At 48.3% G+C, this 19,436-nt stretch overlaps 1 long non-coding RNA gene across 1 annotated transcript in view; it reads left to right on the forward strand.

Annotated features, from left to right (window-relative positions):
- The window catches only part of LOC114806010, a 134,768-nt gene that overhangs the window by 34,311 nt on the left and 81,021 nt on the right, over positions 1-19,436 (forward strand). The gene's annotated exons all lie outside the window — the stretch shown is intronic.

The following is a 19,436-nucleotide window of genomic DNA, read 5'->3' on the forward strand; positions in this document are numbered from 1 at the left end:
TAAGCGCTGAATAAATGCCATCATTATTAAGGACTGTGTGAGGAAGGGCTGGAAGAGATAAATACCCTCTTCCTTGGGGAAGGAACAAGGATGTTAGAAGCATTGGAAAGGGGTGGGCATGGTGTCAACACACACGCTTGGGCTTCCAAGGAGTGTCATGGTGTCTGACAGGGAAGGTTTGTCTTGGTGCCTGAAGTATCAGTTGCAGCGTCTGACAGGGAGTGTAAGTCGTGGCGTCTGACAGAGTGTAAGTAGTAGTATCCGACATGGAGTGTCTGTCGTGGTGTCTGACATGGAGTTTCTGTCGCATTGTCTGACAGGGAGTTCTGTTGTGGAGGCTGAAAGGGACGGTCTGTCAAACATCAAGAGGGTCAGTTCTCAGTCATGATGTCTCTGGATTAAGGCTCATCTCAGGTTACCATGGGAGACTGGATCAATAATGTTGTGGGATCGTTTGCAGTAAGGAGAATAAGGAGCAAATCAGGGGACTTCTTGGAGGTGACAATCCGGGGAAGACTGCCTTTGTGCAGAAGATGTCTTGAGAAAATCGGTCCTCAGAAGAACTTGCTTTCATCCAAAGCTGCCCTGTCCAAAGATCCAAGACCCCAGTTAGGTCCTCATCCAAATAGCATTTTGTCTTTCAGGATTTCCGGGCAAGTGCCCCATGGTATTCATTTTTGGAGAGCAATTTTTCAAGCCTTTCTTTTTCTTCAGTGTTCCTGGACTCCATCCAAAATTCTGATATTTTTCACATTGTCATGGACAACTGTAAGGGAGAGATTTTAATTGTTTTCTTTGGCACCTTGCTATAACTCTTAGGTTTCTTCACAGCGCGAAAGGGTTTTCCATGAGGTCCAGTGCCTACAAGCATTTGAAAACCAAAACTCCCTTGGTGCAGGGAGAACAATCCGGAAGAACATGGGACCTAACCAGATGGTTGATGGCCACCATTGAGAATGGAAGAAAAATCCCAGCCGTGAAATTGGGTAATAAAACAACGGCAACTATTTAGCGCTTATTACATGCCAAAACTCTGTGCTAAGACCCGGGATAGACAGTCGGTAATCAGATCGGACACTGTCAACTGACCCACTTGGGGCTCACTGTCTCAGAGTTTCAGAGCAGAGATCATCTCCCCATTTTACAGATGAGGGAACTGAAGCTCGGAAGCGCTGAGCAACTTGCCCAAGGACACACATAAGGCAGTTGGCAGAAATGGGATTAGAACCCAGGTCCCCTGACTCCTAGATAATGCTCTTTTCACCAGACCATGCTCCATATGCAAATTTTGTTTTCAAATGTTCAGGCACAATCTTACTAGCATCTGTAAAGTCAGTTCCGAAAGGGTCCTTTTCTTTACCTGATTCCCAGCACACAGAGAAGACATCTCTACAGATCTGTAATTTATTTATTTATTATCTCCCTCTAGACTGGAAGCTCTTTGTGGGCAGGGAAGGAGTCTGTTTATTGTTATATTGTATTCTTTCAAGGGCTCAGTACAGTGCTTGGCACACAGTAAGGGCTCAGTAACTATGACTAACTATGACAGAGAAGCAGCGTGGCTCAGTGGAAAGAGTACGGGCTGGAGAGTCAGAGATCATGGGTTCAAATCCAGACTCCACCGCTTGTCAGCTCTGTGACTTTGGGCAAGTCACTTAACTTTTCAGGGCCTTAGTTACCTCAACTGTAAAATGGGGATTAAGACTGTGAGCCCCACGTGGGACAACCTGATCACCTTCTATCCTCCCCAGTACTTAGAACAGTGCTTTGCACAGCATAAGTGCTTAACAAATACCAACATTATTATAATTATTATTAATGACTGAGTGAATGAACGCCTCACATTTGATTGTAGTCTCCTTAGGGGCAGGGAACGTGTCGCTTGGTGCTCTTTGTACAGCGTCTAGCACTCAGGCGATGCTCGATAAATATCAGGGATTGATTGTTCTGGGAGCGTCTTTGCGATTTGACCACATCATGCACATCGCTTTCCTCGTTCGCTCAGTCATATTTATTGAGTGCTTACTGTGTTTTTTGAGCGGTTTTACAGTACTTATTGAGAGCTTACTGTGTGCAGGGCACTATACTAAGCGCTTGGGAGAGTACAATAAACAGGAACAGACACATTACCTGGGTGATGTGGCCTACGCTGTTGCAGAGGTCAAATTAGTTATAACGAAAACACTTAGCACTGAACCGTTTCTCAGCCAGGCAGAGGTGAGTGAAGCTGACTGAAAATATTCCCCCTTTCACCCTTAGATGTTGTTTGGTCTACTAGATGGAGGGTGAGGCCAGTTGCTGACGAAGGACAGATGACGAACGATGAGAAACCCAAAGGTCAGTCAATGGCAAATTGCCAAACGGGGGCTCAGTCTGAAGACCAAGTGTGGAACCACACCATCATCAAAGTCAATCCCCGACCTTAAGATCAGGCAGTAGCCATGACCTCAAGCTCTAATCTTAGCCAACCCTAACTCTAACCCTCTTCCTTGACCCCCTTGTCCCCAACTCCAGTCGTAACCAGTGCTACTATGAATTAGTTGGTGATGTTTATCGAGTGCTGTAATGAAATCCGTTCGTACTTCAGATTCCTGGCAGGTCAGTTTTAAATTTCTTGGAAACACTAGTGATTAGAATTTGGCGACATTTGGTTTTCAGAGATTTGTCACTCTCCAGCTGCGGTATGCTCATCAGCGCCTTGTCATTGATGTGTGAGACCTTGGATAGGTCATTTGCTTGCCGTGACACCTCTGCTTCCCCATTTGTCGGGGAGGGATGGGGATCTGGGACAGGTTGACGATGAAACATTTAATGAGAGCAAATCCTTCATCGTGATCCCGTCGGGAAGGCGTGTAGTCGAATGCAGTCAAATATGACAGGTAGGAAGAGAGAGATAGAGAGGGAGAGGAGAGAGAGAGAAGATTATTCATGGGTATGACAACTTTAGATGCCCACATGGAGCATTGGATGACTTCGAGGTCTTGGCCTTGGCCGCATTGAGATGTGTGCTTGGAAGAGAGAGATGCATCCATCTTGTCCATGAATATTTCCATAATTTATATTCACGTGGGAGGGTCCCGGTGGACATCCTGGTGCTCCACTGACTGGAGGGTTTTCAGTCAATCAAATGTATTTATTGAGCACTTATTGTGTACAGAGGACTGTACTAAACGCTTGGGAGAGTACAACATGTTTTAACAGACACATTCCCTGTCCACCTTGAGTTTTCATTGATTGTACCTTCATTCCACTAATAATTCCACTGGTTCACAGCTCTGTGGGAAATCAATCCATGGTATATATTGAGTGACTACTGCATACAGAACACTAAGCACTTGGGGGAGTACAACACAATATAACTGACACATCCCTTGCATACAATGAGCTTACAGTCTAGGCGGGGAGACAGTAATATAAATAAATAAAATTACTGTGTGGACATAAGTGCTGTGGAGCTGGGGCTGGGGCAGTGGTGAATAAAGGGAATGAGTCAGGGTGATGCAAAAAGAGGAAATGAGGACTTAGTCAGGGATATTGTTATATTGTACCCTCCCAAGCATTTAGTACAGTGCTCTGCACACAGAAAGTGCTCAATAAATATTATTTTATGAATGAATGAAAGGCCTCTTAGAGGAGATGTGCCTTCAGTAAGACTTTGAAGGTGGGGAGAGCGATTATCGATTACAAAGAGGGAGGGCGTTCCAGGCCAGAGGCAGGACGTGGGCGAGAGGTCCGTGCAAGATAGATGAGAGTGAGTAGGCTACCATTAGAAGAGTGAAGCGTGCAGGCCAGGTTGTAGTCGAAGAGTAGCAACGTGAGGTAGGAGGGGACAAGGTAGCGATTGAGGACTTTAAAGCTGATGGTAAGGAGTTTCTGCTTGATGTGGTGGTGTATGGGCAACCCCTGGAGATTCTGGAGAAGTTGGTAAACATAGACTGAATGTTTTTGTAGAAAAATGATCTGGGCAGCAGAGTGAACTGTGGACTGGAGAGGGGAGAGACAGGAAACAGGGAGGTCAGCAAGTAGGCTGTTGGAGTATTCGAGGTGGGATAGGATAAACCCTTGGATTAACGTTGTAGTAGTGTGGATGGAGAGGAAAAGATGGGTCTTAGCAATGTTGTGAAGGTCAAACTGACAGGATTCGGTGACAGATTGAATATGTGGGTTGAAATGAGAGAAAGGAATCAAGGATAATGCCAAGGTTACAGGCTTGCGAGACTGATGGCAAAGTCACAGGGAGGAAAGGGTTTGAGTGGGAAGATAAGTTCATTTTTAGACAAATTAACTTCGAGGTGATGGGAGGACATCCAAATAGAGATGTCTTGAAGGCAGGAGGAAAGACAGGACTGCAGAGAGGGAGAGAGATCAGGACTGGAAATGGAGATTTGGGGATCATCCTCAAAGAGGTATTAGTTGAAATCATGTAAGCAAATGAGTTCTCCAGGGGGGTATAGAAGGAGAGCAGCAGGGGGCCCAGAACTGAGCCTTGAGGGACCCTTACAGTTAGGGAGGGAGGTAGAGGAGGAGTCTCCAAAAAAGACGGAGAATGAGTGGCCACAGAGATAGGAGGAGAACCAGAAGATGACAGTGTCAATGAAGCCGAGTTTGCATAATCTTTTCAGAAGAGAATGATCAACAGTGTCAAAGGCAGCTGAAAAGTCGAGAAGAATTAGATTGGAGTAGAGGTCATTGGATCTAGTCAGAAGGAGATCACTGGTGACCTTTGAGAGGGCCAAGTAAAGGGGACGGAAGCCAGGTTGGAGGGTAAATACAAGCTAATCAGATTGGACACAGATGCTATTCCACATAGGCCTCACAGTCTTCACCCCCATTTTGTAGATGGAGTAACTGAGGTACAGAGAAGTTAAGTGATTTACCCAAGGTCACACAGCAGGCAGGTAGCAGAGGTAGAATTAGAACCCACGTCCTTTGACTCCCAGGCCCGGGCTTGTCCCAAAAAGCCAAAACGCCTCCTGAGAAACGATTCCTTGTTTCTCCTCTGGTATTTGTGAGCAGACCATATGTGGTTTCCCTCTGAGGATGGAGGGGTCACAACATTGAATCTGGAAACTCTCACCATCCGAACAAGAGAAACGGGCCTTCCTGGGGGCTCCGGTTGTCAGGCCGGGGTCTGAAAAGCAACATGGCGTAGTGATTAGAGCACGTATGCAGGAGTCGGAAGGTCATGGGTTCTAATCCCAGCGCCACCACTCATCTGCTCAAGTCACTTCACTTCTTTGGGCCTCAGTTACCTCATCTGTAAAGTGGGGATTGAGAGTGTGAGCCCCATGTGGGACATGGACTGTGTCCAACCTATTTATCTTATATCTATCCCTGCACTTAGTATAGTGCCTGGCACATACTAAGCGCTTAACAAATAACACAATTACGGAGGGTCCCCGTGATCGGCGTACAGATGTTCACCCTCCACTGAGCACACTCCAGCTGTGAACCGGGATGGTTTAAGAAGGCCTCGGTTTCCCTGCCAGAGATTCTTCCTGGAGGCCTCTCCCGAGTTCAGGGCGAGTTTTGCTCCTTTCCGTCGGAGAGAACACCCGGAGACGTCCGGTGGAAAGAAACATTTGGATTCCAAGATGCAGAGTTATTTCATGGTCACTCTGCAGATTAGACTCCATTTACCCAAGGCCGTTCCACAGGTTACTGTCAGTCTTGATCAAGTGCAGGACAGGGAGGCTGGGATAATGCCTGAGGAGAGGAAGAGGTAGGGGGAGAAGGGGGAAAGGAGGGGTGGGATGGAGTAAGAGGGAGGGACAGAGACGGGAAGGAGAGGCCTGGGGCTGGAAGAGTGGATAGGAGCACTAGCATTGGGGGAAGTGATGGGGTAATGGGAAAGGGGTGAGGATGGGCAGGAAAGGCGGGAGAGGATTTAGGGAGCTGGGAATGGCAAAGGCAGAGGGGAGAGGGAAGGGTCAGGTGGAGAAGAGGAAGGGAGTCGGTCAGTGCAGAACGCTGTACTAAGCCCTTTGGAGAGTACAGTAGAACAGTACAACAGACACATTCCCATCCCACAATGAGATTACAGGCCTGGAGGGGGAGAGAGGCATTAATAGAAATAAATAAATTACAGGGTGGGGAGGGAAAAGGTAGCGGGATGGAGAGGATTGAGAGGAGAGGAGTGTACTAAGTGTCTTTTTATTGTTGGATTGTACTCTCACAAGCACTTAGTATAGTGCTCTGCACACTGTAAGAGCTCAGTAAATATGATTGAATGAATGAATAGAAAGGATGAGGACCTGGGAAGCAGGAGGGGAGGAACTTGCAAGGAATCCACTTGTTAGCGGGGCTTGGCCACCGGACATTTCCCTTTGCAAATATGGAATTGTTACCCTAAAGACGCCCACCAGGGAGGAGGGTTTTACAACCCAGCCGGGAGACGGGATCCTGCCGAAGGTCAGCCGGAGCTGGAACGCTGCAGGGAGAAGCCGCGGATCCGAGGACAGGTTATTTACAGAGAAAGAGACAGATCTGGGGGTCAGCATGAATAATTCTTTAAACAGAAGTGTACCTGGCATGGCTTTAAATAGAAACACCCATTTGTATTAATAACCGTACAGAGCGTGGCTTGGCTGCAATAATGCAGGTCTCGAGATCCTCAAAACAATTCTCTCAGAGCAGGAGTTGCCCAGAGTCATAGTATAGATGACTTTATTACAGCAGCGCTCCCTGGCCTTACTCTACTTACGGGTCTCTCAGCCCCACTTCTGAAAAGTCCATTTTGGAGAGCCCTAAAGGGCTTTTCATGTGAAGATTCAAAGCGACAAAGTAGGATTGAGATTTTGTTTTAAAATATCCTTGGGAATGAGTGGGGGAGCAGCATGGCCTAGTGGAAAGCACCCGGGCCCAGGAGTCAGAGGGCCTGGGTTCTAATGCCGGCTCTGCCACGTGTCTGCTGTATGACCTTTGGCATATCACTTGACTTCTCTGTGCCTCGGTTATCTTTTTTCTGAAATGGCAATTAAGACAGTGAGCCCCATGTGAGACCTGGACTGTGTCCAAACTGATTAGCTTGTATCTACCCCAGAGCTTAGTACAGTGCTCTGCGCATAGCTGTGTGACTGTGGGCAAGTCACTTAACTTCTCTGTGCCTCACCTCATCTGTAAAATGGGCATTAAGATTGTGAGCCTCACGTGGGACAACCTGATGACCATCTATCTACCCCAGGGCTTAGAACAGTGTTCTGCATATAGTAAGTGCTTAACAAATACCAACATTATTATAGTAAGCACTCAGTCAATACCTTCATTGTTAGAGTGGTTAAATCAAAATAATATTTGGGTAGTTCTCCTAAATTATGGGGCTTGTATTCTTGAAGAAGCTTGGCTATGGGGAAACTTCCCTATTATAACCACTGATTCAAAGGGAATTGTTGGGTAAGGCGTAGGTGATATGAAAACATCACCATTGTCTGATATGTAATCCTTTATCATCAGTAGATACACAAGTAGAATGCTTTACCACACTGCCATTTTACTGAATCAAATCATGTGAAGTTTAAAGTTAGAGAAGTGCCATAGCCTGGTGGATAGAGCACAGGCGTAGAACAGTGCCTGTTATGTAGTAACTTCATACTTTATACTCACCCTGCTGCTTGGATGATTTTTCCACAGAAACGTTCAGGCCATGTTTCCCCGCTCCCCAGTAACCTCCAGTGGTTGCCCAGCCACCTCCGTGTCAAACAAAGCACCATTGGCTTCAAAGCACTTCCATCACCTTGCCCTCTCCTACCTCACCTCACTCTCTCCTTCTACAACCCACCCTCCCAACTTCACTCCTCTAATGCCAACCTTCTCACAGAACCTCGATCTCGTCTTTCTCGCCACTGACCTCCCGCCCACATTCTGCCTCTGGTCTGAAGTGCCCTCCCTCCTCATATCCTACACGCAATTACTCTCCCCCACTTCAAAGCCCTATTGAAGGCCCATCTCCTCCAAGAGACCTTCCCTGACTAAGTCCTCCTTTCCTCTTCCCCCACTCCCTTCTGCGTGTCCCTGATTTACTCGCTTTATTCGTCCTCCGACCCAGCCGCACAGCACTTATATCCATATTGTAATTTCTTTATTTATATTAATATGTCTCCTCCTCTACACTGTAAGTTCAGTGGGGGCAGGGAATTTTTAATTTATTGTTTATTTTACTGTTTATTGTTCCAGGGCTTACAACAGTGCTTGGCACATAGTAAGTGCTTAACAAATACCATCATTATTATTATTACTTTGTACTATTTCCCAAGTGCTTAGTCCAATGCTTTGCACATAGTAAGTGCTTAATAAATATGATTAAGTGAATGAATCAATCATTTAATAGCAGGCACTGAACACTTCCTGTACTAAGCACTTGGAAGAGTGCAGTACATTTAGAAGGCACGATCCCAGCCCTCACACTTGGCTCTTCTATCACCAGCTCACTCACTGTGTCCCGATCTCATCCATCCCGCCACTGACCCCTTTTCCACGTCCTCCTCCTAGCCAGGAATTCCCTTTCCCTCCATCTTCGCCAGACCACTGCTCTCTCCACCTTCAAAGCCTTATTAAGGTCACATCTCCTCCGAGAGACCTTCCCCCGATTAAGCCCCCTTTCCCCTGACTCATTCTCCCTTCTGTGTCGTCTATGCACTTGAATCTGTACCTTTTGGTTACTTGATAATCACCTCACCCCTAACCCCACAGTAATTATGTACATACCATTAAATTATATATTATAAATTATTTATATTTATCTCTATCTCCCCCTCTAGACGGTAAGCTTGTTATGGGCAGGGAGCATGACCGATAATACTGTTGTACTGTAGTCTCCCAATCAATCGTGTTTGTTGAGCACTTTCTCTGTTCATAAAGCTCTCGGGAGAGTACAATGTAGCAGAATTAGCCAACACATTAGCCCACCGGTAACGAGATTACAGTCTAGAGGAGGAAACAGGCATTAATAGTAATAAGTAGTTCATTCCCAAACACTAATTACAGTGTTCTACACATAGTAAGCACTCAGTAAATACCATTGATTGATTCCACTAGCCCACGCTGCTTCCCCAAGATGGTCGAGATGATAGACCTGGTTCCTGCCCTCAAGCGGCATCCAGTCTAGAATGCTCCGCTCCTGGCTTCACCAGGCAACCGAGCCAAACCGCCTCTCACCCTGTCTTGGATTGTCAGATGATTCTCAGCGAAAGACCCGCTCCGAATTCAGATCAGCCTCCACCTAATTAATGCTTCCATTGTCCCTGATCTCTACTGATTTTCGTGTCTACCATTCTATTGGGGCCCTTTGGAGCACGCGGTAATTAAGCCGTACAGACAGTGGGTTGAGACGATGGTAAAGATGCCTGTTTGCCTTGTCACCGTGTTAAGGAAGGAGGTGTGCACACATGTGTTTTTGTCCTGCAGGCACTGCTGGTGGAATTCACCTGCGTGTGTGTGTGCGCATGTGAGTGTGTATGTGTGTGAGTGTGTATGTGTGTGTCTGTGTGTCTGTGTCTGAAAAGGCCAATGCAGGACCCAGAGCCCTGGCCGCATTGTGTACTCACAAAGGCTGTCTCTTGGGCTGTCAAGTTTGATGTCTGCAGAGTCTGGCACGGTTTTTCGCTCCTGCCTCCTTGTCTCCGGGTCCTTTTCGAAGCTTCTGAGAAACTCCACATGTGCTTGGTGTGGATAAGGGCTGTGAGTCACACAGACGGGGAAAGAATCTTGTCAGCAACAGAATCATCTGGGAAAGGAGGGAGAGAGAGGCGGATATAGACAGAAAGCAAGCGGGAGAGAGGGAAAGAAAGAGGGAAGAGAAGAGAATAGGAGTGGGGAAGAGAGAAAGGAGTGAGAGAGTGAGCCTCAGAATTTAACCGAGAACAGTACTTACGGTAGTTATGAATACGCTTAACCCAAGAGTTTTTCCAGTTTTAACAGGAAAAGGACGCCCCCCTCCCCACCCTTAGTTTCAGCAGACCTGGAGGGAACGCACAAGAGCTCAGAATAATGGCGAATTAAGGGAGAGTTTACACTGAGATCACCACTGCCCGGGGAGAAGGAAATGAAAACGGGGGGGTGGGAAGGACCCCAGAAGCAGATTCTTCTCAATGGGGAACAGAGAAAAGTCACCCCATTGTAGAAGCGGCCCCTCCGCTGCACCAAGCGCTTAGTACAGTGCCCTGCACACAGTAAGCGCTCAATATATATGATCGACCGACTTACTGATCCAAGGGGAACCAGCGGCCCTTGCTCTCAACTTCTTAGGGCAAAGACAGCAGGACACGAAAGGCCTCAGAAGTGGAAGGATTCCCGTACACGTCCCTGCATATGTCGAGGTTTTTATCAATGTTCAGACCCGCTAGGCTCTGTTAGCAATAACTCTTTGGTCTTTTTTTTTTTTTTATGACAGCAGTAAATTCCTCCCAACTTTTGCACTATCTTCCCACAACATCCACCTAAGACCTCGTTTATCGATCTCGCTCTCTCCCACCACCGCCACCCCCCACCCCCCACGATTTAATAGCGGTGTCCAACTCCCAGGCACGCCTGCACTGAAAATGATTCTAAGGAAAGGTCCACATTCTTCGAGAGTCGATTGATTTTTTTTTCCCATTCTCTAGATCCTCAGCATCACCTCCCATAATTTCCCCGCAAAACCAACCAACCGAAGGTTGAGGAAACCTAAATAAATGGGGGGGGGGGGAGTTGTTTTCTTCATCCCCTCCCTCCACCTCACACCCCTAGAGTTAGGCTTTCATTGACAAATTCAGAATCCTCCTGAGCCTCCGTTCGAAAAAGGTCAGGGAACGTCAGGGAGAGGGCGGATCTTTAATCCCATAATGGAGCGATACTGGGGGGAATCTTCTCTTTGGACAATCAGAATAGACCTTGGCGACGAAGACTCGACATGGGAAGGAGGGGAGGCAGAGAGGCTTTTAGATCTATTAGAAAGCGGGTGAGCTGGGAATGGCAGGAAAATGATGGGAAAATTAAAATTCAGCTTGAGCAGAAGGCTGCAGCTCTTCAACTCGAAGCGCGGTGCATCGATCTGTTCCAGCATTTGACTTTCAACCATGACAAAACTGTGGGCAAATTAATTGTTCTCCAGGATATTAGGCATCAGAGTCTATTAATCCTCTCTGGAGTCAGATGCTCTCTGAATACTAATGAAAAGAGAGAGCTGCAGTCCCATCTCTCCCCGTCTGACTCAATGCTGGCTGCTACTGCGTTTTTTCTTCTTTTTTATCTTGGGCAGGGGCAGGAGGTATCCAACTCTTTGCTGTTTTTATCCAGATTTAAGGCTGGTGACCACCGAGAAGAATAGCGAGAATATGCCCCATCCTGTACTCTCATCCGAAAATAGGCTATACGGTGTCATGTGTTTTCACCAAGTGGCAATGCTGAAGATTTTTATGCAAATGCTAATATCTGTATTCAGATGTGTCTTGAGGACCAGCGCAAGAAATAATTACCGAATTATGCACGTTGCTCTTATTTCCCTCTATCTCTAGACGTTTTTTCCCAAGCCTTTTTTTTTTTGCCAGGTGGAGGAATTTCTTTTCTTTTTTTAATTTAATATTGGTTTCTGCTTTAGTGCAGTGAAGGTGGGGGGGAAGACTAGCCACATCTAGATAATTTATATTTAAAAGGGTGATCCTTCAGAAACAGAAAAAAAGCCCTGCTTCTTGGAGCCTCGGCAGATTGATGCTTAGCACAGATCTGCATATCCCCGTTGGGGAAGGGCAGACTGGAGTCGAGGAACGGTGAGGCGACAGGCTGCAGCTCGGAAATCCTTCGGCTCGCCAGCCCGGCCGAATTCTGGCCGGTGGCCCCCCCGATACTTCAGCCTGAAGGTCTCACCCTCCTCCCTGAGGCCTGATGAAAGCAGTTCTTGAGGAAGATTGGCCCTCGAGTCCACTTGGGGAACCCCTACGTCCTGCTGTTTTTGCTGTGGCATTTCAGGCTCAGAAGCAAAGTCGGGGAAGTGTCAAGTGGAATCGTCCCCACTCCTAGTTCCTGGACCTCTTCCCACGGCTCCCGTGGTCCTTTCTTTCTCCCCCTCTCCCCAACTCCCATCCTGCCTGTCCGGGGGGAGGTCTTCCCGTCTCCGGCTTCACCCGCTTCTTCCAGAGGTAGAAATGCTTCGGTGGTGAGAAGGACTGGGAGGGGTTCCCAGCCTGCCTGTCCGTTCCCTGGGTTGTTGGTTCCATCACCAATGAGGAAATCGGATGGCCGGGGATCGCGTCCCCCACCCCGAGCAGAACTGACAGGCAGCAGGGGAAGGACTGACCTCCCTCAGCATCCCCCGGCCAAAATGCCACCCCCCCCCCCCAATGTCCAGGGGGGCTCCGAACCCAGAGCAAAACCCAGCAGGCCCTCTCCCTACCCCCAAGGTGCCCACGCCAAGGCCGGGGAAACGGAAACACCGCCACGCAAACAGGGCCGAGCTATTAGCCTGCCCTCTAACTGAGAAGATATTTATGTCTGTGCAAACACAGCACGCTCCTTCTGCATGATTTGGAGCTAAATGCAGTGTTACTTAATTAATGCATATGTAGCACACGAGACTATTACACCTATTAAAGCCCTCGGACAATTAACATTCCAGTGGCTGTTTCTAACTCCAGGCCCCGGAGACAAAGGGCCGGGAATCTCTTCCGGCCAAGTTGGGTTGGCCTCCATCTCTGCTTTTGAACCCTCCCCACCCAGTGACCCTTGAACTCGGAGTGTACAGAGTCTCAGAAGCACTGGTACTTTCTGAAGCCACCCAGGGCTGTCGCTCCCTTTCATTTCAACTCTCTTTGAGCTAGCTCCCTCTTCAGCAGATACTGAGGAAACTGACGCCATACGGTCCAATGTAAATCTCCTGAATTTTGGAGGCAGGAGGAACCTGAGTAGAAATATTATATTTATCGAGCGCTTCCAGGGTGCAGAGCACTGTCCTAAGTGCTGGGAAAGAGCACAAAGGTGGGAATCAGGCACGGTCCCTGTCTGTCGCAGGGAGCTCACAACCTAAGGGAGTGCTTAGTACATTCCCCTCTGGCCTGTTGTAGTCAGGGAATGTGTCTGTTTATTGTTGTATCGTACTTGCCCGAGCGCTTAGCACCGTGTTCGACTCACAGTAAGCACTCGGTGAATACGACTGACTGATGAAATGAATGCTCTGCAGATATTCGACACTTCATAAATACCACTGATTGATAAGGGGGAAGGGGGGACCAGAGATAGAAATGTTAGGAATGATGAAAAAATAAAACGTGAATATAAAAGGCAAGGGCAAATACACTAAAATAGAGAGAAAAATCCATAAGGTGCTGTGGCCAGTGCATACCGTAGCCACAACTGGCAGTCACCTATCTTCCTGAGGTTTTGTGGAGGCTCAAACTGCGGGTGCTTTTCTCTTTCCAGCCGGGATGGGGTGTCCTAGGTGGGTGTTGGAGGAGGAGAGCCAGGAGCCGGTTCCCAGAGAGGCACTGTTTCTGGCGGAGGTGCGTCGAGAATGCGTGGGGGCTGCTTTGATCCCCACAGGTTGGAGTGAACAGAACATGCTGGGAGATGGCGGAGAAGGAAGGCAGTTCCCTCAGCCGCAGTGGAGAGGGGCCTACGATGCTCAGTGGCTCCTTCTCTCCCCATAGTCTCACCCAGAGAGTACGTCAGGAACGGCGGCCTTGGGTGATGGGGAAAAAAGGAAGGTGGGGTGGGTATCTTGTTCCGTGGATTTCTGGGGAGGGGTCAAGAAAGCGCGGGGAAGCAAGACTGTGTAGTCGCTCCTTGCTTTGCTCGTGCCAGGAGTCACTGTGATGAGATTGAAGTAAAGGATGACTATTAGCGTCCTATAGGATGTTGTTCCACTGTTTAATGTTCATCTCGATCGATCGTATTTGTTGAGCACTTACTGTGTGCAGAGCACTGTACTGAAAGCTTGGGAGAGGACATTGTAACAGAGTTGACAGGCATGTTTCCATCCAACAACGAGTTTCCAGTCTAGACGGAGACTCAACCTTCATTCATTCAACTGTATTTATTGAGCACTTACCGTGTGCAGAGCACTGTACCAAGCACTTGGGAGAGTACAATATAACAATAAACAGACATGTTCCCTGCCCACCACGAGCCTTGCAAATAGTTACTGGCCCAGTTTGTGTTGATTTTTGCTGAGCCAGTGGTCGTCGGCGTATTAAAGGTAGGAGTAATGATAATCGAACACCACGGTTCAATGTATGATACCAAGCTTGTGGGAAAGTACAGCAGAACCAAGAAATAGTTGCCCTGTCCACAGTGAGCTTCAGTGGTATGAGGCAAGAGGGATTTAAAGGTACTTACAAATTGAGTAGTCAAAATGAATGACGGCATATACAATAATAATAACTGTTAATTGCTTACTATGCGTCAAGTACTGCACTAAGCACTGAGGTAGATTCAAGATACAATGAATATATATATATATATATGTGTATATATATATATTTATTTATAATATGAGCCTCCACTTCCTCCTCCTCCAAATCCACCAGCTGGCAAGTCTTCCTGTCTTCAAAGCCCTCCCAAAATCCCGCCTCCTTCAGGAAGTTTTTGCCAAATAACTCATAAAACAACTGCCCAGAACACTCGCCTATCAGGCCAGTTGTGTTTTTCGTTCTTTATTCAGCTACTTCCCTGCCTTCTCCTCGTCTTCCTCCAACACCCCTTCCCTGGTTGATTTCCCAGCAGGCTGAGCCTTATCACCCCTTCAGCCAATTCAAGCACCTCAGAACTTGTTTACAATCTCCTTAGCACTCACCTACATTGGTGACTGATCGGTTGACTTTTGGTACTTGTTAAGTGCTTACTTTGTGCCAAGCACTGTTTTAAGGGCGGGTTAGATACAAGGTAATCAAGTTGGACACAATCTAAGTAGAAAGGAGTAGGGTCCAATCGCCATTTTACAGTTGGGTGACTGAGGCGTAGAGAAATGAAGTGCCTTGCCTAAGGTTAAACAGCAGGTACACGGTGGAGCCGGGATAATAATAGTAATAATGTTGCTCTTTAAGCGCTTACTATGTACAGAGCACTGTTCTAAGCGCTGGGGTAGATACAGGATAGTCAGGTTGTCCCATGTGAGGCTCACAGTCTTAATCCCCATTTTACAGATGAGGGAACTGAGTCACAAAGAAGTTAAGTGACTTGCCCACAGTCACACAGCTGACAAGTGGCAGAGCCAGGATTAGAACCCAGGGTCTCTGACTCCCACACCCATGCTCTTTCCACTAGTCCACGCTGCTTCTCAATGTGGAGCCATTGATCTTGTTCACTCTGGTTGCAGATATGGGTAGTTTGGCACGCCGTTAGAGTGTTCGTTCTTTTCCAGCAGGGAATGGGTCACTTCTTTATTGTCTACTTCCCAAGCGCCCAGTACGGTGAACCCCACCGAGTGGACGCTCAACATGTGCTACTACTATGTGTTTGTATCACTCTCTTGCTCCATCCTTGTTTTTACCCTGGCTGGTGCTATTTGTAAATCATTCTCCTGTGGCTGTCTTCCCCCATTAGATCGTCGGCTGCGTGAGGGCAAGGAACCCGTGTTTTGTTCTAGGTCTGGGAGTCAGGAGATCCGGGGTTCTAATCCTGCCTCTGTCACTTCCCTGCCCTGTGACCTTGGGCAAGTCACTTGGCTTCTCTGGGCCCCAGTTTCCTCATCTCTAAAATGGGCATTCAATCCTTATTTTCCTTCCCTCTTAATCTGCAAGCCCTATGGTGATCTGGGACCGTGTCGGGACTGATTACCTTGTATCTGTCAGGACTGATTACCTTGTATCTACCCCAGTGCTTGGCACGTGGTGAACAGATACCACTGTATTATGATTATTAAATGCTCTCAGTAAGCTGCTCAGTAAAAATCACCAACTGATGATTCCCTTGATGGAGACATGGAGAGACAGAGGAGATTTGACCTTTCATTCATTTCACTTCCCGTGAGCCTCGTGGAAGCTGAGGTTTCATCTGGAGAGTATATTACTATTATTATTAGCTAAATAGGGTCAGACAGAGTCCCTGTCCCACATGGGGCTCACAGTCTTAATCCCCATTTTACCGATGAGGAAACTGAGGCCCAGTGAAGTGACTTGTCCAAGTTCCGACAGCAAGAAGAATGGCATTAAGTACTTACCATGTCCCAAACACTGTACTAAGCACTGGAGATAGATACAAGATAATCAGGCTGGACTCAGCCCCTGTCCAACATGAGGGTCACAGTCTAAAGGGAAGGGAGAACAGGTACTAAATCCCCATTTTGCTGATGAGGTCTTGGGAAGTGAAGGGATTTGGCTAAGGTGACCCAACAGTGCAGTGGTGGAGTCGCAGGCCCAAGTTCTTTCCCCAGGGCCCTGCAGTTTGCCGTTTCTGCGGACTGGTCGGTTTTGGGGGGCTCAAGCAGCATGGTGCCGTGGATAGAACACAGGCCTGGGAGTCTGAAGGTCAGTGGTTCTAATCTTGGCTCTGCCTCTTGTCTGCTGTGTGGCCTTGGGCAAGTCACTTGGCTTCTCTGTGCCTCAGCTACCTCATCTATAAAATGGGAATTAAGACTGTGAGCCCCAACCGGGTCAGGGACTATGTCCAACCTGATTTGCTTGTACACACCCCAGTGCTTAGTACAGTGCCCGGCACATAGTGAGCACTTAACAAATGCCACACTTATTATTTATTAGGTCACATTATGGAGCGGAAGAACGTCTGCCCCCGAGTTGTCCCAAGGGCACTGGTGCGTCCTCCGGGGAGCGGGGGGGGGGGGGGGGGTGTCCTCTCTTGGCTGAAGTGCCCTTCCCCCACTCCCAACTCCCCACGGTCCACCCCAGTGGGAACGCTGCTCTCTGAATGGGTCGGAGCTGTTGTGCAGCTGCTGGTGAAAAGGGACCGTCGGCTGCCGTAGCAACCAGAGCGCCACAGGGGCGGCGGGTAGACCGGGGGACCCCGGGGGAGGGGACCGTGGGGGCATCAAACTGCAGGAACACCCCCAGGCAGGGACAGCGACCTGGGCCCATTAAAACCTCCAGAAAACAAGACGCGACTGCCCCACCCAACCAAGCCTAGGTGCTGAATGCTGTTTGTTCTGCCCTTTTTTTTGTTTTACAGTATTTGTTAAGCACTGACTAGATGCCAGGCACTGTCCTAAGCAGTGGGCTAGATTTACACTAATCAGGTTGGACACAGTCCCGGCCCACATGGGGCTCTCAGTCTCCATCCCCATTTTGACAGATCAGGGAACTGCGGCCCAGAGAAGTGAAGTGACTTTGCCGAGGTCACCCGGCAGACAAGTGAGCAGAGCCGGGATTAGAAGGCAGGTCCTTGGGACTCCCAGACCTGGGCTCTAACCATCTAGCAGTGCTGCTTGTCTAGCAGGAGTGGCTGCTGGGCTCCTGTTGTCTGATGCCTGACAGGTGAAGCCCTTCAGAAGCAGCATGGCTCAGTGGAAAGAGTCCGGGCTTGGGAGTCAAAGGTCATGGATTCTAATTCCAGCTCTGCCACTTGTCAGCCGTGTAACTTTGGGTAAGTAACTTAACTTCTCTGGGCCTCAGTTACCTCATCTGTATAATGGGGATTAAGACTGTGAGCCCCACTTGGGACAACCTCATTACCTAGTATCCCCCCCAGCGCTCAGAACAGTGCTTGGCACATAGTAAGCGCTAAACAAAAAACAATATTATTTATTATTATTGTTATTAACTACAGCACAGCTAGGGCCATTTCACCCCTTTACCCCGAATCCCCCGGACCTTGCAGCCACTTTGAGGAACGTGGGGCAGACTTGTGGCCTAGTGGGAAGAACCCACTGCCCCTGGCCTGCCGGGTGACCTCGGGCCAGTCATTTTAGAGAAGCATTGTGGCCTAGTAGAACGACAGGGACTGACTGACAGAAGGGCCCGACTTCTGACTCCACTTGTCTGTTGTGTGACCTTGGGCAAGTCCCTCTGCTTCTCTGGGCCTCAGTTCCCTCATCTGTAAAATGGGGATTCCCATGTGGAACAGGGACTGGGGTCCAAACGGATTAGCTCTTATCTACCTCAACTCTCAGAACAGTGCCTGGCAGAGAGTAAGCGCTTAACAAATACCATAAAAGGTCTAGTACAATGCTCTGTATACAATATGCTCAATGAATAGCACTGATTGATTAACTGAGGTGAGATGCTGGTTGTCCATTTCGTAATGCAGCTCACCTGCCGTAAAGCAGTTGTGACCGATGACTCTAACCCTTCTGCTGATATGCTCCTGGGTTGCACTTCCAGCGTTGTACACATTTTCCTCCTCCATCCGGCACATCGATCGCAATTAGCATCGTTTGATTTCTGTAACTCTTGGTGGCCCACCCACAAAGTGACTTTGCTGGCTTGATGTGGCCCCCAAGTCCCACTTCGGGGATGCCGGCACCAGAAGCTTCCCAGCTCTGATCCCAGAGGTCCGGCCACACTCTTCAAGGCTGCTGGTTAAGAGATTACCTCCGGCCTGCACAAGGCGCCCGGAATTGAGACAACTGAAGGGAAAGCACTTGGGAAAACCCGAAACAAAGGCATTGTGATGAGTCAGGTCTGCATTTTTGCCAAGGGGAAAGAGCATGAGAACTGGGAGACCCGAGGTTCTGGTCCTAGCTCTGGCTCTGGCCTTCTGGGTGACCTTGGGCAAGTCATTTCACCTCTCTGGGGCTTAGTTTACTCTTGTCTAAAGATGAGGTAAAGATATCTGTTCTCCTCACTGCTTAGATTATCAACCCATTGTAGAACAGGAACTGTGTTTAGTCTGAATAGCCCGTAGCAACATCATGCTCTGCACAGAGGAAGCGCTCCATAGCTGTGTGACCATGGCCAAGTCACTTCATTTCTCTCTGCCTCAGTTTCCTCACCTGTAAAATGGGGATTAAGACTGTGACCCTCATGGGGGACAGGAACCGTGTTCAACCCGATTATCTGGTATCTACCCCAGTACAGTGTCTGGCGCATAGTAAGGCTTAACAAATGCCATTATTATTATTATTATTAATAAATACAATTGATTCATGAATCACATCATTGTTAGGGGAAGTTCATGTCAATTCCCCTCGTGGGTTTGAGGTGGAGAGATCAACTGCCTCCTGTCATCTGTTCTCTTCCCATCTTCCTCTGGGGGAGCCCAACAGTAAGGGGCTCCGGGTAGGGGTAGTAAGCAGCTTTTGGGGAGAATCTCTGGGAGACTCCCTGCCTCTCGTTTCCCTCTTCCCTTCTTCCCGACTGGCCTGGAACTGGTTCTGTACCCTTGGCGCAAGCCTGATTCAAAGAGATAAACTTCAGATCTCTCCCCATACACTGTTTCCAGAAAGGATTAAATAAATAAGCACAGTACTGAGTGAGGAAACCTTTACTTTAATTGAAGATACTTAAGTTAAAAATCAAATATCATTCCATTCTCCCCCGTGCCCTGCTCGCCGGCCACCAGGGGTACTGTGTCTGCAAGGG

The sequence above is a fragment of the Ornithorhynchus anatinus genome, chromosome 21 (assembly GCF_004115215.2).
Source record: "Ornithorhynchus anatinus isolate Pmale09 chromosome 21, mOrnAna1.pri.v4, whole genome shotgun sequence".
NCBI classification, from domain to species: Eukaryota; Metazoa; Chordata; class Mammalia; order Monotremata; family Ornithorhynchidae; genus Ornithorhynchus; species Ornithorhynchus anatinus.